General features: G+C 40.4%; 1 protein-coding gene across 3 annotated transcripts in view; it reads left to right on the forward strand.

The window, feature by feature from the left end:
* Positions 1-668: 668 nt before the first annotated feature.
* Positions 669-26,032, forward strand: part of LOC116328654 (neurocalcin-delta A) — a 63,623-nt gene continuing 38,259 nt past the window's right edge. Inside the window, exons 1-3 of one of the 3 annotated variants that reach the window (XM_031750483.2) lie at positions 669-787; positions 3,532-3,635; positions 15,475-15,539. The gene's annotated coding sequence lies outside the window, so the exon portion shown is untranslated. The remainder of the gene's footprint in view (positions 788-3,531; positions 3,636-15,474; positions 15,540-26,032) is intronic. The other 2 variants (XM_039619699.1, XM_031750485.2) reach the window with 2 other exon arrangements.

The following is a 26,032-nucleotide window of genomic DNA, read 5'->3' on the forward strand; positions in this document are numbered from 1 at the left end:
GTAAAAAGTCTCATTGACATTAAAAATGTCTTTTTAAGAGAGATCTGGCAAAGAAAGCCTCAAAAACAGAGACAAATCCAACATGACAGTCATAAACACAGCAAGGGACCAAAAAGTACTATAATGATTATAAGGTCAGTACAATAACGCAATCACAAAAAAATTTGCAGAACTGGCCATTTCTTTATTTTATATATATCCTTCATATATCCTATTTACTACAGTCTATTTACCAATATAAGTAAATGCATTAAACATTAAAACACACAGAGAAGGCGAGAGAGAGAGAAAGAGAGAAACATCAAAAATCACTTCTTGGCCACACCACCCAAAAAAAGCCCTATTGTCTAGTTGTCCACTAGATGGCGCTAGAGTCAAGTACAATGTCATTACAATGTAATTTGATTCGCGGTGGCTAAAGAGGAAGAAAACAACAGAGGTCCCACTCCGCTCTTTTTCTTGGTACCGCAAAATTTGCACAGACACGCCTTTCGTGTGTTGCAAAGAAAAATATGTTTTGTTGGAGCAAAGCAAAAAAACGATTTATTTAGTCTCTAATGATTACGTTCACACTTTAATGTAGGGAAATGCCTTGCAATAGACCATTTGTATGACCGTTTCCCTCTCCTTGGCAGCACATCTTTTCTATGCTATCTTTGCTCTGACTCCGCGCTCACTGACACTTGTTGGGGGCTACATGTGTTCCTGTGTCTGAGCGGTTTGGGCTCTCAGGTTAGCCGGCAGACGAAGAGGCCAGCTCCGGGTGTACTTCTGTTGTAATATAGTGGTGAGTGACCGCTGTGAAGTTGTTTGTCCCTATTTGATAGCATGTGTAGCTCTTTTGTTTCATCGCAAATGGCTGTGGTAAATGACTGCCGAGCACAAACATAAAGCGACTCAGTCGTGTGGTCTACTTTTTGCTGTTGTGCTGCAGGTTTGCTCAGCACGTACACGCGTCCTGTATCCGAGCACAGCTGGGAAATATGAGGTTTTAATAGCAGAAACTAACGTAACTCCTCTGTTATTACATTTGTCCGATCTTGTCTGTTAACATTAATTAGCATACTGTTCAGATTTGCTCGTGTTTACAGGCTGTAGGCGGATTCAAACTCGGACTGTTTGCTTGGAGAAAGAAAGCTCAGGAGGATTTAAGCTGAATTGAATTTGTGTTTGTTGGCGATTAGGCTTTGAAAACCTTCACTCAGCATCACAACTCTGTCCTAAAGGAGTCTTAAGCTGTGATTTGAAGGGTGGGGGGCAGGCATCGCCTCCTGTTTTACTCGGGCCCATGATCATTTCATTACATATGAACTGAAGTTGAGTGTGGATGTACACGCCCACATTTCTCTGCCCTGGAGAGATTTTTCCCTGGTGGCCGAGATACAGCCGGCTCGTTATCACACAGGTGAAGAGTAAACAAACCTTAACTGTGTTTAGTCTGTATGCGTCACATATCTCTGATGACAGGCACCGCCGATAAATCAGCCGTGCTCATTCAGACTTATTATATCAGATCTGAACATCAGGCTTTAAAAAGGGACCGCAGGAGTGACAGACATAGCAAACTGCCCCTAAGAACAGGCACCATCATCTGAGTTTGACCACCAGAGAGCACTGACAAACTGGGGTTTTGTGTTAAGAGTGAAAAACGCTTTCTTTTTTCTTTTTCTTTTATTTTTTTCCCCCCTATCTAGAAACGTAGCCTGTAGTAGTGTAACAGCAGCATAATGACCTTATTATTTTCTAAGTCTGAACATAGTGAAGAAACAGCGTAAAGAAGTCTTTCTGATGTATTGGATCATTTTGAATTTCCATCTGGTGTTGTATGAAAATATGACAGCAGTAAAAAGTAGAAAAAACTTTTTCATTTTTAGATACATGTAACTTGTGGAGCTGGTGTCCTTCGTATGTTTGGTGATTGGGATTATTAACTAAAAGTAAAGTCTCCGATATCAACTACAGTGTTGATAATCAGGTGTTTAATATTCTTAGATGATCTTTTTGCCTCAACAGTCCACAGCCCTGGTTGGTGCAGATCTGTCACAAGGACATCATCTGTCTTTAGTTTTTTACATGTGGGGAGAGACTGAGAAAGGAGGCGCATTGTGGGAGAAGTTTTTATGAAGAAAGACGTGTCCTCTGGTCAGGCCCGGAATATTTGAAGATAAATATGAGAATGCTTTAACAGTGTAAGATATTACTCAACTGTAAGTGATCTTTCTGTTTTTTATTTGACAACACGTGATGAAGTGCATGGCTTGCTCAAAGTGAAATATATATACTGGCTATATGGGGCAGTGATGATGCTCATATTAACTATCGACAAGGTTTCAAATAACGAGTCTTTAAGCCTAAAAGTAATTCCTGCAGACTGCTCTACACTCTTTGAGACACTCTGTGTGATGACAGTTAGAGTGGACCTATTGATACAGTCATCTCATGCACACATCACAGACACCCATCCACCTTTTGCTCAAATTAGTTGTTTGAGAGGTGGAGCCAATCACAAGAATGCTGGGTGGCTTTGAGGGGAGAGAAGGTAAAATGACTTGTTTCAGACAGCGGTGATTTTGAACTGTGAATATTGTAAAGCTCCTCTGGTTGAGTCCAATAGTACACAAATAGTGTTGAAGATGAGCATAATAGGTCTCCTTTGTATTTTTCTTAGGATTGTGCAGTGTTTAGTCTGCAACTTCTTCTGTTTTAGTGGGCAACACACCGCATGGTCTCTTTGTAGCATGTGTATGAATGGGTACAGTGTAAAGTTCTCCGGTTCAAAGTGTAACTATGTACAATAGTGAAAATGGCAACTTGTAACTAAGCAGCTTTAATCAAGTGGAGTCTATGATAAGAGTCAGTCCAGGCAACGCTGAAGTCAAACCAGTTCTCACACTTGTGTGGGTCAGTGACCCTAAATCATTAACTCACATACACTCTAACTAACAAAGAATAGTATATTTATGGTTACAGACTTCATGCTTGCATATTGAATGCGCTACATTCACTTCAATGAGTAGAGATCACTTGGAAGAACTGAACATGATTTATTGTGATAGAAAATTTCATGTATTCTGCGATTAGACTTCGATGACCCATCGTGGCAGCACAAAATCCCAGCAGTGATAGGATTTAGGACAGGACCCCCCCCCCCCCCCGACTCTAGGTGCTGCTGGTGGTGAAGATGAAGACTGAGGCTTTGATGGAGCTCTGGCTGAGGTGTTGGTGAGGTGGAGATGGAGAGGAGGTGGGTTGCATGCAAAGTAGAGGCTGATTGGCTCAAAGGAGGCAGACAAGAAGATGATTGGACTAGAGTAATGGAGTCTGTACTGAGATTGAAAGCATGGGAAAGTGGTAGTGATGTAAAGAGCAGAAAAGCAGCCTAACACCCAGGAAAGCAGGCAGATGACTGATTACAGATTTTCCTAAAACTCACGCATAAGCTTCATATAAACAACTGCTGTTTTACTGGTAGAGTCGTCCTGCTATTAAATTGCAGTTTAAAAATTATATTTTTTTTATGTTTTTCCTCAGGTGCTGGTAACTTTCAGATTAAGTTATTGGTGGATAAGGACTATCAGCATAAATTCATCTACCAGAAGTTGTGACCCAGCTGTGTGGAAAGAAAGCTCACCTTGGTGAGTGGCATCCTTTTCATTCCTTACCTGATTTGGGTTCAAAGTGATTGACACTGTTGTCTCAGAGCTTGGGCTGGAATGTGTTTCCTGCCACAGTCCAAAGAAATGCATACGAGGCTGACTCCGTATGAATTTCTAGGGAGCACAAGCACATTATAAGCCCAAAAAGAACAAACACTTGATGATTCATAGGATTCAGCCCCCACATAAGAAGATCCCCCGCCCCTCTGAATTGGATAAGCGGAAGAAAATGAATGACGTATTTAACCGTCATACCAAAACAAGCGGCACGGGGTCTCCACAGCTGGTAGCACCAGTGTGGTAGCTTCATGGTGAACACCATTCCTCCCCTAAGAGGAGGGTAGTACTGGGATTCGAACTCAAATCGCCCTTTTACTAGAAAACCAACCAAGACACAATGCCACAGTTGTCTTACCAAGTTAATAGTTGTAGTGTTGCTTTTATATATGTGTTGTAAAAAGGTATTTGCTAGAAACATTTAAAACAGTCCGCTGCAGCACTGTTCTTCTCATGCTGCTATTTTGATCGTTGATTATTTTTTTCACACCTATTTCCCTTTGTGGTGAAGGAGGTGTCTCTTTCCTGTTCTAGACAACTTTTCAGCCAATCGGCGTTTGACCTACGCACAACATCGTCTACGCTTGGCTGCATATTGTTGGGTTTTTTTGGAGGACTGCATACAAACTCATTTCTGTGGGTTGCATACCAAAGTCATTCTCTCTGTGTGGTGAAAGGGACACAAGCACTGTACCACAAGCTCTGCTTATAGCTGTGGTATTGCATTTGTTTTTTTAAATGGGTAAGTGGGCTATATAAGAGAAAAATGTTACAGAAAACATAATGAGACAACTTTGTTATAACTTTACAGTGCTCTTGCAGAGATGTGATCACAGTTTCCTAATAGTAGGGTTGACTGATAACTGACCACTGTCAAAGCAAGCAGGTGGACTGCTATCCAAAGCTTTCTGCCACAGCACATCCACAGTGATGCTCCTCTGTCCAGGTCATTTAATTACATAATGCAGCGACGTTGTTGTGAATTGATTTGCTTTACTAATTCTATATAATTTTAGTGAAATAATATGAAATTAGTGTGCTGTGCAGCTGTATTCTGACATTATAAGCATATCAAACACTTACTTGACTAAATTGGGTTTGTAGAAAGTCATGCCCACAGCTCTTGGTTGCCTGGAGTGTCCTTAAAGGCCAATCATCCATGTTTGAGTGATTTACAAATGAAAACATGTCAAAGTAGAACGTTCACTGGTAAATTTTGAATGGCGCTTTAGTTAGTGTTATATTATTTCATATTATTTTCCAGAACCGCATTAAATTTGCTGTGCTTGTGTGTAACTGAGCAGTAATTCAGGCAGCTCCTTTTTACAACAATGTCTTTTTTTAAAACTGGCAAAACCTCATTCTTTATAGTATCAGTTAAAGAGGCTCCAGCTTCATAAGGAGAAAGAATAGTAGACCCTCATCGACAGGCTCCTACACCAACCAGATGTTCAAGCATTGATAGGATCTGCTTCTTGAAGAAGATGTGGACAGGCAAAGACAGATCTATATACATCTATATCCTATTGTTTCATTGTACTTTCATGTAGTGACAGCTCGCGTCTGTTAGTAGAAAACCGTTGAGCAGCACCGTGGTTGACACTGTGGTCTCAGAGCATGCAGTGCAACCTATTTCCCATGCTAGGTTTACTAGGTGTTGATATGAATTTCTGTTAAGTGTTTGCACTATAACAGAAAATCCATGAGACAAAAGCACCCTGTAAACCCAAAGGCTGTTAAAAGATGATGAATATCAAAACAAAAGGGAATGGAGCCCTAGACTACTTTTCCACCAGCATGGGTGTCAACAGCATTCTTAGTTGGTTGTACCAGCTCATGGTTGGGTCACACCCTCTTTTTTGTACAATATTAATAATGACCCAACAAGCTGGTGCCTAGTAATAACTTTAGTACAACTTACAGTGTATAGGCAACATTGTCTGTACACACAGCAGCATAGCATTCCCATTGTACCAATTCAGTTGCATGTACTGCACTTCATTGTTACCTGCCTAGTCACTCCCTGCTTGCTCTTTCATTATCAGTGGTGTCTGAGTTGGAACCTCTCGTTGGCTGTTCCTCCCCCCTCTTACTTGTCATTTTTGTTTTTAAGATACAGTAAAAAATATTTATGTGATGTATTTTATGTATTTGGCAGTTGATCATACACAAATTAAAATCATATACAAATTACTAGAAATAAAAAAAAAATGTATGTAGCATGCAGGATGAGAAGAGTAGACATGCTCTCTGTGATGGGCAACTGACATGTAGAAATCCAGCCAGCTATGACAGCATGGTAACACACTTGTGAGCTGGTCATTTGATTTTCTTTGGCTCGTTTTCTCTAACATGATGAGCACAGTGTGGGAAACAATGTCTGCGCTTGTCCTTCAGTTTTCCCAGGAGGGATAGCTAGGATTGTTGGCATTCCTCATTTAAACCAAGGATGCAGCTACACTGCAGCTCACTGAGCTCAATACTGCTGTCAGGATGTAAACAGGTCAAATTACAGGTGGGAAGATCATTTATAAATATTGAGATCACAAGGACTGGAACACTTTTGAGTGCAGTATTATGCAATTCACTGATTTACAACCCAGATCACTGCAGTCATATGCCAAAAAACCTAAAGACTGAAGCTAAAACAGTGTATCCACGATGTCCCGTGAAGAAGAAATGTCAAGACACATGCTTGATCAAATATGCTTGAAGCAGCACAGCACCTGTACACAATATCCCAGCATCCAAGTTCACCCCTCTTCACACAGAGCTCTGCAGTTGTTCTCCTGTGGCTGCGCTCTGCTCCACATGGGTGCGGCTGAGTGGCTGAGATCAAACTTGATCATTCGCACTCTGCTTTATGGTTCGCACAGACGCGGTGGTGACAAGAGAGAACATGATGTGCCGTCCGCTGGTGTCAGGTGAAGCTCTGCGCCCAGCACCCTACCCATGCGTTCACAGGTGGAGTCTAGTGTTTGTTTAATACTTTAAAAAAAACTCTATTGTTCCTGTTCTTCGTATTTAAGATGTCACATTTAGATTTCTAGCTGCAGTAACTCACAGAGATGGTAGTGTGATGCAAACCGAAACCTAATTTTACAAGAACCCTCTGAGAGATCTTTGATTGATGTTACTGCCTCAACATGCAAGCCAGACTTTTTTATTACAGCCCCTGTGTCATCACAGGCTGAATGGATCTGCTTCTCTGTTTCACTGTGGCACAAAGCGAATGAAAATTGTTGTAACAGTAAAAACAATAATAAATCCATCTTTATCTTTGCCATTCCCTGCAAATAAAGATGTGCATGAGGCAGATGAATTAAATCTGTTAACAGCTGAAATGAAGCATGGAAAACAGCACGGTGATTTATTATAGTTATTTAATACCAGACAATCTAATGCTCTGCATACATAGCACAACATGGAAAATAGGTGTTGCTCACAGTAAACAGAGTGCTGATGTTTGTGAATGAATACCAAAACGTACCCATGTATGGTGACACTGTGACATTCATGTAGAAGTACACCAATATAGAAACAGGAACTGGATTACAAACGTAATGAAATTAGTTTCATTAAAGAATCCTGGAGTCCTTCATCCACTGAGGTCTTGATTTGTGTCAGATAATCAAACCACCACTCTAATGGACACAATTTATTTAGGTACAGGAGTTCACATCATCTTAAGATTTTGACATGAAAACGCATCGGTTGCCATGTTACAGGAAGCAGTTAAAGCGGCCTTTTATGTTTCGAGAGGTTACGAGAATGAAAGGCGCCTGACGTCTCTCTCTCGTGCGTGTCACAGAGTAATTTTGTGTGTCAGAGATGACAGCACTGACACCTGGCCTCCCAATTGGTTTGATGCAGATCTCTGACCTGTGAGTCATCGCCGGCGCTGTGCTGAGTGCCTGTCTGTTGTGTTAGATCATAAGCACTGTTGGCATTAAACATAATAATAGATTTTAGTGAAATTGAGAGTGTGAAATGGTTTACTATAATAGAGCCACAGTCTCTGAAACATACTTACTCTAAGTGTATATGCTGATTTCAGACTGTTGTGTTAAAGCGGGGCAGAGGGAGATTAAAAGCAGCCACTACGTGTAAGACTTATCGCCAGACTGTTTGCCTTTACGACATGACATAGCACTTTACAGTTTAATCCTCTTGGCAGACACAAATAACTGTTAATTTAATTGTTTGGAGAGTGGAGGTATGAGAATATGCACGGTGTCCTTCAGAAAGCTAGATCCCTCTGTGGCTCTCGTTGAAATGTCAGCTGTACACACCAGCTGTCTGTTATATTTAACCTCTCTGCTCTGTGTATGTGTGTCTCTGTCTGTATATCTGTCTGTCTGCCATAACTTTTCTGTTAGCTAGAGATGACCAACTGCCAACGTCTTAGCAGTGTTGTGATGGGCTTCACAAGATCCTAAATAAAAACATTTTCATGTCAAAATGACAAAAAATAGGATTTCATTTGTCCCTTTATAGCACATGTAAGGCGGCTTTTTTTTCAGTATTGGTAGTCATGATCATTACAGTCTTGTGTGCAAAAGTCTCAGTCTATAAAAGTCTACATTTTGCTTCCAAGGAGCCAGACTTTCCTGTAGTTTTTTGAAGTGGCTTTGAACAATGTTTCTCCGGGCTTTGTGAACTTTTTCTTTGGACATCAGCTGCTTTTTCACTCATTTTCAGCCCTTATTGGGGAGCGTTTTGTCAAAAACATTCCTGACTGACAAAGTCAAAACAATTACTTCCAAATTGTTGGTGGGAAAAGTGGTTCTACATGCTGTTAAATCACAGGTTACACTTATTTTTTTGCATACTCGGCCTGCGTCTTAGCTTTGTTTTCTTATGTCCTAATATGTAGCACCTTTGAACTGCAAAAGGGTGTACTTTGGTTTTCACAACTCTACATCTATGACCTGCCTAAGTAAGGTGTATGTAGGAAGCACTGAATATTACATAGGTGAAACTACACAAAGCTAAAACAAGACCATAGACAGGCATCCACACTGGTGATTGCTAAAAAGCAAGATAAGAGTCAGGCAGTTACTGACAGCTGAACTGCTAAAAACTGTACGTGCTACTGTAACACTTTAGCAGCCACAAAGTTACACCGCAGTGCTGAGGCCAGGCAGATTGTCAGAAGTGATGGCATCACTGAGAGGACTTGCTAAGCCTCACTGACAGGCTTTGGCTTGACACTCTGACTGGCCAGGAGTCAATGGGCATGCCCTGAATTAGTGCAGGGCTTTCCCACCATCGAGAGTGCTGTGGTGGCTGGAAGGCCTGTCACTGTCAGACAAGTGTGAAGATCAGGGTATGTGCCTTATAGTTGGAGGGATTTGTAGCGACTATACTGGACTATAGAGAATGAGATTTTGATTGTAGCACATGCACAAATGTGTGCATTAGAAAATGGAGCATAAACTGTCTGCTGAAATAAAGACATTTAAAGGGAACTGGTTTGTCGCTGTCCTGGCTTCCTCCCCTCAGCTGGTCACAGCTGATGGCTATGCTTAGTTTGCCTGTGTTTGTGAGGTTGTCTAAGGGTTGAATGATGCTTAAGGAGGCATAGTAACGCTTAAGGAAATCTTGTGAAAAACTACTGGAGGAAAACTGAACCACGCAAAGAAGCAATATTATTTTTATTATTTCTAATTACCCTAAAATTAATTTTAGAAAGTTTTGTAACTAGTACAGGTGAATAAACCACACATCCACACACATGTGTAGCCCACATTCTCTTTATATAATGTTCCAGTTTGCCACCCAGCGTGCAGCAGAGGAGAAGTAGGATGAAAGATTGTCGGAGCGACAGTTATATGAGGTAAACGTTCACGAGTGGGCTGCAAATCATGACAGCCGGTCTGCTGCGAGTATGGGAGGGTGAGAGGAAGAGTGAATAAGAGGAGGGGGTTACATGTGGGAGTGTACCACATCGAATATGGTAGGGAGACAACACGTTGCAGCCGCAGCCCAGTTTTATTGAGCAGATGAGCGAATGAGCAAGCAAGCGTGTCTCGTCCAGACACCCACACTGCCTGGGCTGGTGTCCTAGGAGATTAGCAATATATTGTTACGTCTTTCTCTGCATTATGTAGTTTTAAATGCCATTTTATTTTTTATTTTACATTCAGTCCTTAAAATCTTGTTGGCTACGCAGGGTTATTCCTGTTTAGCACACTTGAATCATGTTGTGTACCCACCACTGTTGGGGTGCAGGGCCAGCCTGTGCATGACGCCTGCTTGTGTAGGTAGGGTAATTTAAAGATTCGAAGACAAAGCACAAAAATTAAACGTTTAATTTGAAGTCTATCCAGAACAGTGTCCCATACGTCATCCCACCTGCACTATGGATTTGCTTTGGGGCCCGCAATTTGTAATTGATTTTCATAAAGTGCACCACTCACTGCCTGATTTCAATATGGATGGGGTCCCTGTGCCCATCAAACCACAACCACAGCCTGCCGCAGCGCAAAAGCACAAACAGCATGAGCTCAGCTTCACCACATTAAAATGAAGCAAAGCAGGTCAGATAAACATGCGCAAGTTCAATTCCGTGTTTTTCTTGTTCATCTGTCATTGATGTTTGGTCATTTATAAGAATGCTTTATCCTCACAGATATATTAGAAAAATAGAGCTCGGGAGGATGCTTGCTGCTAATAAAATGTAAATCCCTTGCAATATAGTCTTTCTGTTCATTAAACACAGTTGCTCGAATTTGATTTGAATACACACACAGGAGATTTCAGTGGCTGATCCTTGTGACTGTTGTACTTATTACACCTGAATCTCCTCCTTTCCCTCACCTACCACATGCATAGAACATGTTGCCATGGTATCAGAGAAAGGCTTAGGTCTCTCTGTTGTCACATTTTGTTCAAAAACAACCTTAGCTCCCCACACTTGTGTGTGTGTGTCTGTATCTGTGATTTTACTTCCTTTGTGCCTCTTTTCCATGACTTCCCAGATGGAAAGCATGCGCCTGCAGGTGTGTGTGTGTTCGTGTTTACATATCTTCGTGGGGACCAAAAATTGGATGTTTATTGTATTTGTGGGGACCAACAGCCCTTATGGGGACAAATCCCGGTCCCCACCAGTTTGAAGGCATTTTTCAGACTCAAAATGTGGTTTTAGTGTCAGGGTTACGGTTAGGTTCAGGCTAAGGGTTAGGATTAGACATCCATTTTTGATAGGTAGGGTTAGGGTAAGCGACTAGGGAATTATGCCAATTAGATGTCCCCACAAAGATATGAAAACATAGTGTGTGTGTGTGTGTGTGTGTGTGTGTGTGTGTGTGTGTGTGTGTGTGTGTGTTGGGGGGGTCTAAAAGCCACTTCATCACAGGCTTTTAGAAACTGGAAAAAAGAAAAAACAACTTCACAAAACCCAAAAGGGAGGAAATTAGAAAGCCACGCTGCTATCTATAACGGTTAATGGCCCATTACGGTGAGCTCGTATTAGCCTGCTTAAATGGCTCAGAGATGATGTAATGGCATTGAATACCGTCTCCTGAAAACCAAAACTGGCCTTCGTCATGGGTTTTTCATGCTATTATTAGTTTTGTTTCAGCGCTTTCCTCTTTTTCCCTGACTAACTTTGTTATTGAGCCAGAAGTTACATTCCATATACGGTCTTCAGACAGGCCAACTACCAGGTCATTAATGTTTGTTTTAGTCACAAATGGTGTGTGAAATATGCTCAAGCCCTGGACAGCTACGTGCTACATATGTTTGTGTGCAAGAGAGCAGTCAAGCAAGAGTGAGAACGTGAATGTGCGTAAACACTGTTGGTTCTGCTTTCACTCATAGGCCTATTAACATTGCTCTGAGCCAAACCAGAGCTCACAAAGCCAGGGCAAATAATGCCACATGATTCAAAGACATCGGTGGATTGAAGGAATTGTTATGGGAATGTGTTTTGATGGATTGACTGTTATCTGTATACAAATGTGTTCTCAGATCTTTATTTCTCTGTTCTCTCCCTGCTGACTGTTTGGTTGGAAGGTGATGTGATGAAGTTATATTATTACATTATGCGTCTCTTTTTTCACAGAAAAGATCAGAGAAATGTTTTCTCTGACCTCAGCAAGTCTATTTTGAGATATTTATCGAGAAGCTCCCTAATATTATTACCCAACACTAAAAAGTGTTATCACATGATGTGCTATGTCTTTATTTGTCTTCCAAACTGCAAATCCTTCCCACTGAATAACTATTCTGGGAAAGCCACTGCAGCAACACTTCATGTTTGGAGTTACAGTTGGAGCTGTTACGGAGGCTCTTTCACTCGACTCTTCCCACAGCGTAGAGCAATGATCATCATAATCACTGAACAATAATTAGAATTTTATTTTCTCATTAATCTCACTTTTATTTCCTGGTACAATCCCTATTATTGCCAAGTGAGCGATCAGATTTATCTTAATTTGGTGCAGATATTCCCCCTATTATAACTAGGATTTGGATAAAGTATTAATATTGCAGTATATTGTGTTGGCTGCTTCTTACTCATATATACTGGTGGCAACATATCTTGTTTTGAACCCTATGCATTAGGAACAAGTGAATAGAAGTTAAGTAAGTTGTTTGCATGGACAGCAGGGGGAAATAATATACATTTAAGCATTAAAGCGTTTAGCGTTACTTTTAGCATTACTAAAATAGATAATGACACACACAACCCAATTCCAAAAATGTTTAAACATGTAAAAACATCATGCAAGGATTTGCAAATCTAAATCTTAATGGTACAATTTCACAGTTTAAACAATTTAAACAATTTCTCAGTTTTATATAATGTGTTAACTTTTTTAGAATTAGGATTACAATTTTTTACATTACCATTGCGAGCCAGAATCTGCAAACTTCCAGTATTATCAGCTCATATATCCAATTATGACCAGCAGGTCAGCCTCCCATATGTCTAGTTATGATGCAGGACATTTCATGCATGAACATAAACACAGTGGTGCAGGGACGTTGGTTCCGCACACACTGATAGCAACAAGTGAAAACATTAATAACAACAAACCGAATCAGACACTTAAATCACTTTTACCTAGCTGAACACAGACATTTTAAAAAAGCTAAATAAGACAAATCAGCTAAAGCTATCCAACACTCACAAACGAACACAAGCCAACAGCGGGCCTCATTTCAGTTGTTTAAGTGAGAAGATGATATAACTTAATGTAGTTTTGGGGAAAATTATAAAATTTAACATGTTTTATTGTGAAAATAAAATTTTTGCATTGAATAAAGGTTAATTTTTTGTATATGATGTCAGTTTTAGGTCTTACAAAGAAAATTTGAATTGAAAAAAAAATCAGCATTAGTATGTCACACTTAAAGCTAAAAAAACATCCAAACCTCATCTCCTAAACCAAGGTCAAGGCTCTAAAACACAAAACCTGCATTAACAGGTGCATTACTTATTCTCAGCAAATTAGACATGAAACTCTACCATCTCCAGACAACTGACAACAAACCAACAATCGCAACAGCTCTTTATTAGCTAACGTTATACCAGCTGATGTTAGGTTTGAATATCCTAAAAATAACTTTTCCTTTGATAAATAGTTTGTTAATATTCTCACATGAGAGTTTATTAGTTAAGTGTCAGATTCCAACAACGTTAGATCCCCTTCAAAGAAAGCCTCACTAACTCTGGCTAACAGCAGCTAACGGAGGCTAACAGCAGCTAACAGCGGTACAAACACTAGCGTGTAGCAACAGAAATAATCAGGATATCCTCAACAACTCACCTAAATATTACTGTCATCAGACGGAAGTGATCTTCACTGAATCATTGACTTGTATCAGATTCCTTTGACAAGGAGTCTCACACTCCTCCTCTAGTATTGGACTCCTCCTCCAGAGTAAATAAACATGGATACCTGGCATACTGATGGCCGAGGTAAACAACAGACTCACAGCCTACACTCACTAATAATTCAGCTGAGTGCAATCTGCAGTTTTTAAGCAGTGAGACTTTACACTCTGATAGATTAGGTTTTGAAACATTCATTTTCAAGAAATAGTTATTCTAGATTTATAGAAAACACACTCATCACCACCACCACCAATAATGCACTGTATCAGGTATCACAGAATAGATGTTTTTGTAGTACTGTTGTCATTATGAGCACCTTATCATCATAGTATCATATTGTGAGATTCCACTTCTCATTCTTTTGTAAAATAAAGCCTCAAAAGCAGCCGATATATCTTTATATTTTATACATTTGGGGAACAATGACTTTCTGCTATTCCGTTGCCATGTAGCTTCAGTGATTGTGTACTGGGCTCTGAGCTCTGCCAAAACACAGGTGACCTGCAGCTCAATACTGTGGCTGAATGTTTCCTGTGTAGATACAGAGAGTTGGCTCAAGCTGCTGCTGCGCTGCAAATGCTCAGCAAGTCATGGAGATTCAGTTATACTGTTTCAACATTTCTACATGACTGACACTAAAAACTATTTCTTTTTCCATAATTCATAAGGTAATGCAAAGCGTTTGTGTTCTAGGTATATGTGAGAAAAGAGAGGGAGCAAATCTGTGCGTCTGCATAAAAAAAGAAAAAAAAATTCTTCCTTTGTTGTGTAATGATGAATATGCTCTTTTGCTTCCACTGACACACAAACGCCCTCTCACACACATGCAGAGTTGTCAGTTTGCCTGCAGAGTTTGTGGCTACCACACTGTGCTGTGCCAAAATTGTGTTGTTTGAGAAAGCCTGGGGAGAGAGGACAGGAACCTCAGGAGCTGTTCTGTTCCCTCAGCCGCTGCAACACGGAAGGTAGCTTTCCTCACACTTTCCCCTGCAGCCGCCCAACAGGAAAAAGCTTTAATGGCATCAGCTTTCATTGTTGAAGCTGAGACAAACACTTTGCGCTTGCAAAGAGAAGGTCATGCAGCTCGGTGTCCAGAAACGACGCCTGGAATTGAAGGGTAGTTATTATAAGATGGCTCATCTCTGTGGTAAAAAGCATAATGATGAACTGAAGTCCTCCATTGTCATTTTTTTTCAGTCTCCATTCACTCCTCATTGCACGTTGTACTCAGACAGTCTTTGACGTCTTAAAAAAAGGATCATTTCTATTCTTTTCTCATTTTTCTTTTAATAATCTGGAGGCTTAATGACAGTGTAGACAGATTGTTCAGTTTTCAAGTAATCAGCACACAGCTGGGCCTGTCCTTACTTTTAGATTTAGAAGGATTTGCTGTTCAAAACTAAGATTTCAGCTTTGGTATTTTTCCAGTTTTTTTCTCCTGCTCTGTTCTAAATATATCAGACCTACTGACCAAGCTTAATTCCAATAATTCCAAGTTAATTCGACTATTTCCTTCTGAAATGTACAGTAGTTATATTAGATTTTCCCCACTAGAAAACGGGAGCTCTGTGCATAAACAAGCGCCTGCAAACCTCAATTAACTATAGCATTGCTATAAAGAAAAGTGGGCCTGAATTTCTTCACAACAGTGTGAGACTGACAGAGTCCTACTAAAGATTACTTTGAGTTATTGCAGCTACAAGCTGCTGAATCATGGGATGCACTTGGTTTCCACCTGACTATGTGCACTCACATGAAAACTTTATTTTCACACAAATGTTGTACAGTAATATTCTTGTACAGATAATAAATCATATTAATGAATGGGTGTCTTGGTGAGTTAATAGGCTTCTGCTGACTCTTAGTCTTGTTTAACTATTTTCCCTGTTTTTTTGTTTGTCCGTTTTTTTGCAGATCTGACCAAGTCTGTGCTCTAAAATCAAGACGTTACCCTGTACGCACAGAAGAAGACACTAAAGGTTAGCACAAAAATACAAAAAAGTAGCCACTGGTTTCTTTCCACATTAATATTGTCACATCTCCAACATGAAAGGTAGTCCTTTAAAGAGTGATAAAGCAAACCAGGGTACACTGTGAACCTGTGGGGTAATCAGGAGGAACACATTGCTCACTGGTGTTTGTAACAACCTTTTGTCTGCATTTCAACTATACAAATATAGATTTTTATAACAGGCAAAGAACACTGTGGCACACTAAGCCGATTAAGTGTTATTAAATTAAATGCTTCATTGAGGTTTGTGTTTTTAAAAAAACACAAGTTTTCATAATTACTGAGCAATCTATTGTTCAGTTTTCAACCAGAAGGAAATTGCTGAAAGTAGTGGCAGTTAGCGGCGCTTTCAGTCTTTTAAAATAAGATCTGATCATTTTGAGTCTACAGGTCACAGACCAGGAACATCATTCTAGGTGTAGCCCTGATCATTTTTTATGAAGCCCTGTTGACTTGGGTCAAAAGGCCATAGTGAAAGCAGTGTAACTGAAAAAGCTAAGTGAAAATAGACTGTACATAATATAGAGACATAGCCACTGGCATTTTCGTCATCACGATTTAGGTGTTTTTAAACCTGTTGTGACAAGTGAGGAGTAGCTATGATTGTGAAAATGAGGAATACAGCAAATTTCTCTACAGTCAAGGGAGTCGCCCATCTGCTCGCCACTTCAAAGAATTCAGGTTTAAGACATGTCTGTCTTTTATACAGTCTATGATTAACACATAGAATTTTCTGTGAGTACTTTGGTACACAAGTCATCTTGTGTTTGACCATACTGAAAGCTTTTAATGTGAAACTGTGGTATCCTCAGTTGGCATTAGAAGTAACCTAGTGTGTGTGTTTTTTTCTTTCTGGGAACATTGACACAGATACCCACAAAATATATAAATGTTCCAGTACTAACAGTTGTTGAAATGAGCTACATTGGGGGCACACATCATTATAAAGAAGAGATTTCTCTTTCCTTTTCCTTTTGAAGATAGTTTCCCGTGTCCAGTCTGAATTGGTGAAATGTGGAGTTGTCACTCTGCAGCATGCATGAGCCCTGTTGTTTTTAGTCAGTGTTGATTCCCATGACTCCAAGATGAGCCAGAGGAAGCCCAGTGTGATTTCGACACAGTTCCCAGGCCCCCAGATCCCCCTCTGAACAAGGGCCGTTACACAGTCACACATACACACAGCTACTCATAAGACAGGGACAAATATGTGCATGTGTGTGTGTTTTATGTTCCTAACATTAAAAGAGATAAATGGGCCGAACATCCTTTGGTCTTTACACACATGTTCAGTCTTAGTTGTTAGCCACACACCCAGACACACGCACGCGTACACACACACACACACACACATGCGTGTCTCTCACAGTTACAGACAGCTGCAGCTTGTCCATATAAGAGGTCTACTGCAAAAAACAAGGACAGCCAGCAACTGTGCCTCTCCCACTCATGCTTGAGGTCACTTGGAGTCAGTGGAACCTCTTATGGCTTTCGCTAATCTAAAATCTAAAAGGGGAGGTGGGGTGTCACTGAATTTCGATTTCAGTTTACAGATATTTTATCAGTGGAAGCAATCACAGTTAGCTGTTTTGGACAGAAAAGCCATGTGAACTCTTTGTGTGTATCTAAATTGAAAGTTTAGATACGCACAGGTGAGAATTAAATGGGAAAGTGGATAACACTCTGTGCACGCTGCAGTGCAATCAGTCTATTTACAGCATTAGCTATTTTACATCAACCCTTTTGTGTTTGTCCAAAGTTGGAAAAAAAATTCTGCGTGACTCACTGGAAGTTCTGGGTGAATAGAAATCAAAATCAAAATGCCAAAATATCTTCTGCTGCTTTGAGCTTCCTTCTTGAATTTGATCGAGTCTGACATTTGATTGGAGAGCTGCATCTGTCTGTTCCCTTCTCCCCAGCAGACAGTCATCTGTATGCAAACCCAGCGGCTCTATTTCTGTAAGATTGTTGCAGTTGTGGGAGTGTGTGTTTGTATGCTGGGTGTGTGTTTGTATTCATTGTGTGCGTGCTGGCTCTAAGTAATAGTGAGCAGGGGACCAGTGAGTGACTCATAGGGGAGGTGGTGATGTTGCTTTTTCTTGCTTCTGGCTCCCAACCTGCTGTGTTCTGATAAGAGAGAGACTGAGACAGTGGGCTCTGCTTAATCCTTTCTCTGCATCCAGCCTGCCATCTGCCATAAAAAACAATGGGATGGGACAGACTGGTCATCAGTCTTGTCTTCAGCCTTCTGAATCATTTAGGAAAGAGTGGGTAGTAATGCTGTTGAGTAACTCTTGAGACACTTTGCAGATTGTATAACAAACCTTTCTTTCACTGAAAATTTCCTGTTTCTTCACAGCCCACCTCTTTAGCTATAAATAGAATTAAATAAATCCATTCTGTAAGTAACAATCTTCTCACCCCTCTGGACTGTGATGAAATATAGACACATTTGACTCATACACAATTAATATGATTAATGAATATGAGGAGAGAAGACAGAGTCATTTTTCTGCTTCAGCTCAAATTAGAGGGGGTGTCTGTCGTGTGAGCACAAATTGAGAGCTAGTTACACTGCAGGGAAGCCCCATAGCTTAAGGGTCTGCCTCCCATTCAACTTCTGGAAACTCTAAGAGCCACAAGTGCTCTAGTTAGGCTTTAGTCACATGGGGCAGGAGGCTGATTGGCAACCTCCAGTCACTACGGAAAAATACATATTCTCCAACCAGTTAGCGAACAGTTGCTGGCTGTCACTGTTGTAACTGCTTTGGTTGCTTGCAGATTGTTAACCAAGTGGAAACTTGAAAAAGTGCAGTGTAAACCAAAAACGAAGACAGTTCACCTTCAAAGTAAAAGTCGCAGATTCTAAAAGATGTTGGTTTCAGTGGTATTGCACAACTTTTAGTTTGAAGCCCAGCGGTCTCAGTTTCTAGTTTCCATCAAACAGTTTCGCAACTGCTTAGCAAATGGTTGGCTAGTGTTTGCAGACAAGTCAATGTCTTCCATGCAGACCACAGGGAACTGCGCCAATCTGCTACTGACCAAAGCAGCTGTGAAGGATTTAGCACAGTTAGGGCTGCCACGATTAGTCGATTAGTCACGATTACGTCGACTATCAAAATCGTCGATGACTAATTTAATAGTCGACACGTCGTTTGAAGCTTTGTAAGATCGCAAAAGACGCAGGAATAAGTAGTAGGATTTAAGAGTGTAATAACGGACTGAAACAGAAGATGGCAGCACTGCGTGCACAAGGATGCCAGCTATTAAACCCGAAAAGAAGAAACTGTCCCAGAATTCGACCCTGCTCAGTTTCCAACAATGGCGGCAATTTAAATGTTACTCTTATTATTCTTTCTGGGTCACAAAATAAACGCGTAAACCTCAAATATCTGCTCAGTTTATGAAGACACTAGGGCTGCAGATTTTGCATAAGATGAGAATCACGATTTTTTTGCCTAGAATTGAGATCAGTTCTCTCACGATTTTCTTTTCCAATATAAATATTTATTGCAATCAACGGAACTTGAAACTGAACAAAAAAACACTAAATAAAAATAAAAACAATAAATGCCTCACATTTTGTGGTTGCCGCAAAATGTTGTACTGCTTGAAATTCTGTCTCCACCGTTGCTCGACACTGCGTGTATAGAGCAGGTAGTGCAACAAGAAAAAATAGTTGCGGACGGCACTGTGTAGCTGTCCCAGAATTCATGAGGCTACTGTCCTGCAGCTTTTAGATGCCCATCCAACACAGCTGAATCAAATAGTTGGATTACCAATTCAGTTTGCCATCAAGTCTGGCAAAGGCCTGATAACTAGCCATTCATTTGATTCAGGTTGCTGGAACATTATTCTTTCTGCAGGGCAGTAGCTCTCGAGGACTGGGATTGGGCACCCTGGTCTAGTTTGATCATTTTTTCAGGCAGGATATATCTTTGGTCAGGTGATGAGTAAACCTCAAATATTTCTGCTTAGTTTATCAAGACATCACATATTTTCATGTTTGGGTGGTTGACCGGCACAAATTTTCTCCTGTTACTTTCTCGATCCCTGATGTTCTCCGTTACCCACCAATTTGAGCATCACAGCACAGCTTCTGTATCACGGGTATAAGGCTCTCCCATGTCATTTGAGCAGGAAGAGTGACGCTTGTTTTCATGCAGACTCGTCCCCGGATCAAATCACAATTTTCAAACCGTTGTCATTTGGAAATGAGATCGCACATAAGTACTCGAGGTTTTCTAACGATGATTTAGCCCTAGAAGTCACCATATTTTCAAAAGCACCCTTAAAAATGTTACCCACCAGCTCGATAGCTTTTTAGAGCCGGTGAGAACACCGGACTGCCCGTATTTTTTCAAACCCACCGCCGTCTTTGGTTCCATGATATATAAGTCACCAGTGTATGAATTTGTGTGAATGGGTGAATGACTGATATGATTTGGGGTCCTTAGGGACCATAAAGGCGCTATATAAATACAGGCCATTTACCATTTTTTACAGATAACTTAAAAATGTTATTGTTTGGCTTTTTCAGTATTTTATTTGTTCCTGAAAATCGGTTTGTCTGAGATTAAAGTTATAGTTTTACAAGCAATAAACGTCAAGCAGACGACTGATTATGAGAAGTGTGAGATGCTCGAGAATATACTCCGGTGTCCTGTTATATTTTAGATAGCAAGGAGCAGACGGCTGCGCTTATTAAACTCCTCCAAAACAATCTGCAAATTTCATTTAAATTCAATAAACTATCATCTTGTCTTTATTTTTAGTTAGCACATACCTTAAACACTTAAAGCTGTAAGATAATGATAGTTATATAAGAGCAGATGCATGCTGGTGCAATAAGCTGTATGTTTTACGTTCAATGGATGCATGATCTGATTAGTCGACTAATCGCAAAAATAATCGGTGACTAGTCGACTATCAAAATAATCGTTTGTGGCAGCCCTAAGCACAGTATACCTCTTTGCAATCAGTTTCACCTAGAAAACACAAGCAACCTCCTGCAATCACATTTTTTCCTACCAGGGGTTCACTGACCAGTCTCTAGGCCTGCATGACTGTCACCTTAGATAATACGGTACTATGAGATATGATGGGCCCTCTTTATTCAGGACTTCATATGTAAGAAAAAGGATTTAAGTTCAGTTCAGGATTTAACAGGAAGCCGATGACGAGAAATTCATAACATCTCTCTTTCTAGCCCCTGTTAGTACTCTCACTGTTGTCTATTGGATCAGATGAATGAATGACATGCAGTTTAAGCTGTGGAACATTTCAGTTCCCATTTGGTTGGTTGCTGTATATTCATAGTTTCTACAGAATGGAAAGAAAAGAGAATTATAATCTTACTCTGTCTGTGATTATTGATACAGTATTTCCATGATACCACTTGATTAGCCTAAATTAGTTAATACTTTTGTGTATTTGTAGTAGTTCATTACTTAGTGACATCTGACATTAATAAAATTAGACAAATTAATTGTAACATTTTTCTTTCTACGCTTTCTGATACATTTCTAGCCACTCTGACAACAATTTGTTGAAACGTCTATTGCTCCTAATGTCTCATTCTTGGAAATTACAAATAAAAGGGTGCCATGTTGTTCTTACCACCCAGATCCTCATATTAATGTTAATGTTACCGTTTAGCTGAATTGTGCCCAAACGCAGGCTCACACAGCAGCTAGCATGGCTATAGCCACTTTCATTTGTTGCCTAGTGACACTGCTCTATTCCCAGTTTGCCTTTTTCCTGTGTGTTATCATCTGTATGTACTCACTTGTTCACTGTGTTCTACTGTCTGACTGTCAGTGTCCACGTGTAGGGTCTGTTCCCAGTCCGATACCTGTCATCATATAAACAACGTCTGCAAAAGAAATGTACTAACAGTCTTAATGCTATGAATCATTTCAATGTTGCAGCTAATCAATCTCAAAGACACGAATTTATGTTTTTATCTCTTTTAAGTTCTTTTTAACTTTGTGCACAAATCATTTTCTCCTTCAACTGATGTTTTATATTAAATGAATATGCATTACCATATGTGTTTTGTTGCACTACGCAGACCTCTGAGTTGCTGTTGTCATGTGCTTTGGCAAACAGTGTGATATGTTGGATTAGCCTGTTCAGCGAGGCGCATCAGTCTGCCCTCCCCTTGTGTTGCAGTTGCATAACACACAAGGCAGAGATTTGCTTTTGATTAGTGGTTCTACTCAGTGCAGTGAGATTTGTGAATTGAACGTATGGCAATAATGGAAAGCTATAAGAACAGCTTTGTGTATATACTGTATATGCCAGACTCCCTGGCTCCAACTGCTATAGGATGAAGGAGGATTTGCAGTCAAGTGACCTCCTTGCCGGTTTCTTTTCGTTTTTTTAGAGGCCATTTTTCCCAATGGGATTTTCTGCATGACTGCACATTTATATGGTTGGTGGTGGGCATGTGGATGTCTTCTGTCTCCTCTTAGGACAGTGCATTGTTACATTCATAACCATATGGTGTGTGGGAGATTATTTCACTTGCTGCTCTGCCAGCCAGGTTTCTGCTGATTCCAATACGTGTGTGTTGCAGTTGGAACTTGCACAGAAATGCGAGACTTGCAATTGTGCAATGCCACATTATCTGTAATCCCAATTAGCAGTATCTGACATGCAGTGACAGAAATGCTTCATGCTGTTCCAAGCAGTTCTTGATAAGGGTGGAGCAACAGTTCATGAGAAATCACCATTTATTTACCCCATGCTAGAATTTCACCAGAAATCCTAAAAGAAAACAATAATATTTTCCTTATTTCATGTCGTACATATTTGAGATCATAGTATTGAATGTTCATCTTAAACAAGGGCAAAGTTCATATCAGGATATGTGAAAGTAATTCTTATGAAGGAAAATCTTTTCATTTTTTTTCTCCTCCAAGTTCTGTTTGACAGGGTTTGCACACTGTGCACAATGCCAGTCCATATATAATATATGGTTAGTAGATAATGTTCTTAACTGCCAGCTAGATTGCAGAGTGTCCTGGAACCTTCTTGCTAAACTCTCTCTAATGCTTTTATTAATATTACTGGTATATGTTAAGTATAAAAATAGGCCATTTTGCAGCCATAGGTCTCTGTCTTTATGCTATTGAATTGCTGTTTATTTTTGTCGAACCACTCACATTGCGTGCATCGCAAGCTTTAATCGCAATTACTCACTGTAAAGATCAGTGCAGAAATAGTACCACAGTCAGAATAAAATTTACTGTTTTATTGTCCTTTGTTATAAACTTTGTTTTAAAATGATTTCACACCAAATCAAATGTTCCAGACACCAAGTGCCCTGACAGATTTTTCTGCAATAATCAATGTTCTCTCTGTTATTGGTAGCACAGAAATAGATCTGTAATATAGTGAGTAATCAAACACTAATGCCCCAGTACAACTCAAAACCTTGTTGACAGTCATGGGCCTTCCTCAGCTGACCTGCTGATTATCCATTTTATAAGCTGTTGTTATGTAATACCTCCAGCCCAGCTGCTGATATTAACATCACCTAAACTTCAACCCACCCATAAGAATGCATTCATGCATTGCTTGTTTTGGTTGATTTGCCAATTCAGGAAATTTCATTGTTTCTAACCTTAGTTTTTTTAATGCCTTCAGCTGATTTTAGAAACACATTGTAAACAGTAATGGAGTTATTTAGAAATGTGTTTGAAACACTGACACAGTGTGCAGGGACTGTTTCCGTTTCCAGAGGAAGAACTTCTGAAGGGTTTGCCTTGGAAAGAGTTGTTGTTTTCTCTTCCGCCCAGGCTGTTGCTTCCTGAGTCTTCAGGAGGAAGGAATTCTCTCTAGTGCCTGTTATCCACACACAACATACACACCACACGCACACACACAAATACCCAGAAACTGGTTGCGAGTGTAGAAGTGCTGCTTTGAAAGCAGCCGCACCAGGTGGTCTGCAGTATCTGTTTTCTGGAATTTTATACATAAAGTGTTTCCACAGCGCTATATACAGTACAATAGATACACTATATAGCCAAAAGTTCCTCACACACTTGAGTGACATGACATTCTTAATCCATAGGGTTTAACATGATTTCGGCCCACCCTTTGCAGCTATAACAGCTTCAACTACTCCAGAAAGGCTTTCCACAAGGTTTAGGAGTGTGCTTATGGGAATATTTGACCGTTCTTCCTTGTCCAACATTGGTGGGGTCAGACACCAATGTTGGACAAGAGGCCTGGCTCGGAGTCTCTACCCTTATTCATCCCAAAGGTGTTCTACCAGGTTGAGGTCAGGACTCTGTGTGGGCCTGTCAAGTTCTTCCACACCAGACTTGCTCATCCATCTCTCATCCATGTCTTTATGGGGCTTGCTTTGTGCAATAGTGCATAGTCATGTTAGAACAGGAAGGGGCCATCTCCACACTGTTCCCACAAAGTTGAGCGCATTAATGTGTTCAGAATGTCTTGGTATGCTTAATGCATACCAAGACATTAAGAGTTCCTTTCACTGGAACTAAGGGGTCTGACTCCTTAAATACAACACCACACCATAATCCCCCCTCCACCAAGCTTGTCACAGTGCAGTCAAACAAGTACCATTCTCCTGGCAACCGCCAAACCCAGACTCATCCATTGGATAGCCAGATGGAGAAATGTGACGCATCACTCCAAAGAACACATCTCCACTGCTCTAGAGTCCAGTGGCAGTGTGCTTTACATTAAATGCTTCGCATTGCTCTTGGTGATCTAAGGCTTGGATGAAGCTGCTCGGACATGGAAACCCATTCCATGAAGCTCTCTACACACTGTTCTTGATGTTTTTAGTGATTGACTCTGCAGAGAGTCAGCAACCTCTGTGCGCTATGGGTGTCAGCATCCACAGACCCTGCTCTGTGATTTTACGTGGCCTACCACTTTGTGGCTGAGTTGTCGTTGTCCCCAGCTTTGTTATAATAGCACTAACAGTTGACTGTGGAATATTTAGTAACAAGGAAATTTAACAAATGGCATACTGTCACAGTACCAGGCTGGAATTCACTGAGCTCCTAAGAGAAAACCATTCTTTCGCAAATTATTATAGAACTCAGTCAGCGAAGTTGGGAAAAGGTATCCTGGGTCCCACATACTTTGCTTGATGTCGTCAAATGTCTTTGAGTTTCTGTGGTTTTTTGTCACCACATCTCTCCAAATTGTCCTGAGCTTGGACGCAGGTTCTTGTTAATAATTTAGTGCACAATATTATTTTTAGGTAATTATTTTAAACTTTAAAAGGTGCCAACATTGTGAATACGGACAACAGGTCCAGACTCATATGATGCCTATAACACACGCACACAATCCAGTTATTTAGATGGGCTATATTCGCTATAGAGACCCAAGCCATGTGTTATGCTAGTTGGATTTGAAATCCAGATCTTTGGGGATTGATTAGCTTTAGTGCAAGCTTCAAGTGGCCACTCCATTATATGGTACTGTCTGCATTTTTTCTTCCTGGATGATACAATTTTACTGCAGCATGTTTATTTATCTCCTGCATTAAAAAATACTTCACAGCAGTCATCATCATCCGTCAGCGGTTATAATAAATACCATTTTCTCCCACCTCCTTTGCTAAATCGTATTCTGAAAGACTTTGCATTCACCTTAAGGCATCACCAGCCAGCCCACTAATCCCAGGACTCAGACTTTAGTCTAATACGTCTCTCAATCACTTTACCAACCTGACAGTCTCTCTAAATTCTCTCTCCGAATGACTTTTCCTTGCACTCTGTAGCTTCTCTTCACCCTGTTTTTCTTTCTTTCGTCTCTTTCTCTGTGCCTCTGACTCATTCATACATAACCTTATTCACAGTAGTTCAAGCCGGGGGTGCTTTTCTCTTGGCTGACCTCACCCCCACCCTCCACGCTTCCCCACCCTGTTCTGGGCCCCAATGCACTCCATTCAACTGGCCAGCAGATGCTATTCAAATGATGTTATCATGCCATAGCTGTTCATACTCACAGACTGGATGAGTGTAGGGAGGGAGGGAGGGGGGACAAGGAGGTTCTTTGGCCATTTTTTTGTCCTGCTGTCTCGTACTGGGCTCTGGCCCAGTTACACTTAATACAATGCAAACAACATTTTGGAAATGGTAGTGTAATGACCCTTCAACAGATGAGTATGTAATGCTAATGCTACAATTGCTAGTACAAAAAGAAAAACATACTTGCACCTACAGTGCTGCAAAAAGTATTTGCCCCCTTCATGATAACTTTTTTTGTACATTTGACACCTCAAACAATTTTAATATTAGTGAAAGAGAACTTGAGTAAATACAAAATGCAGTTTTTAGAAAGAAAGCCTTTAAGTTCATGTCAGAGTATATCAATAGGATGTTCTTGTCTTTCTTTATATCGTGGAATGATTTGTGATCTGTGAAATCTGTTAGCCTGCTTCACTTTGTCAGAAAGGTCCTTTTT

This window comes from Oreochromis aureus, linkage group 11 (genome assembly GCF_013358895.1).
Source record: "Oreochromis aureus strain Israel breed Guangdong linkage group 11, ZZ_aureus, whole genome shotgun sequence".
Classification (NCBI taxonomy): Eukaryota; Metazoa; Chordata; class Actinopteri; order Cichliformes; family Cichlidae; genus Oreochromis; species Oreochromis aureus.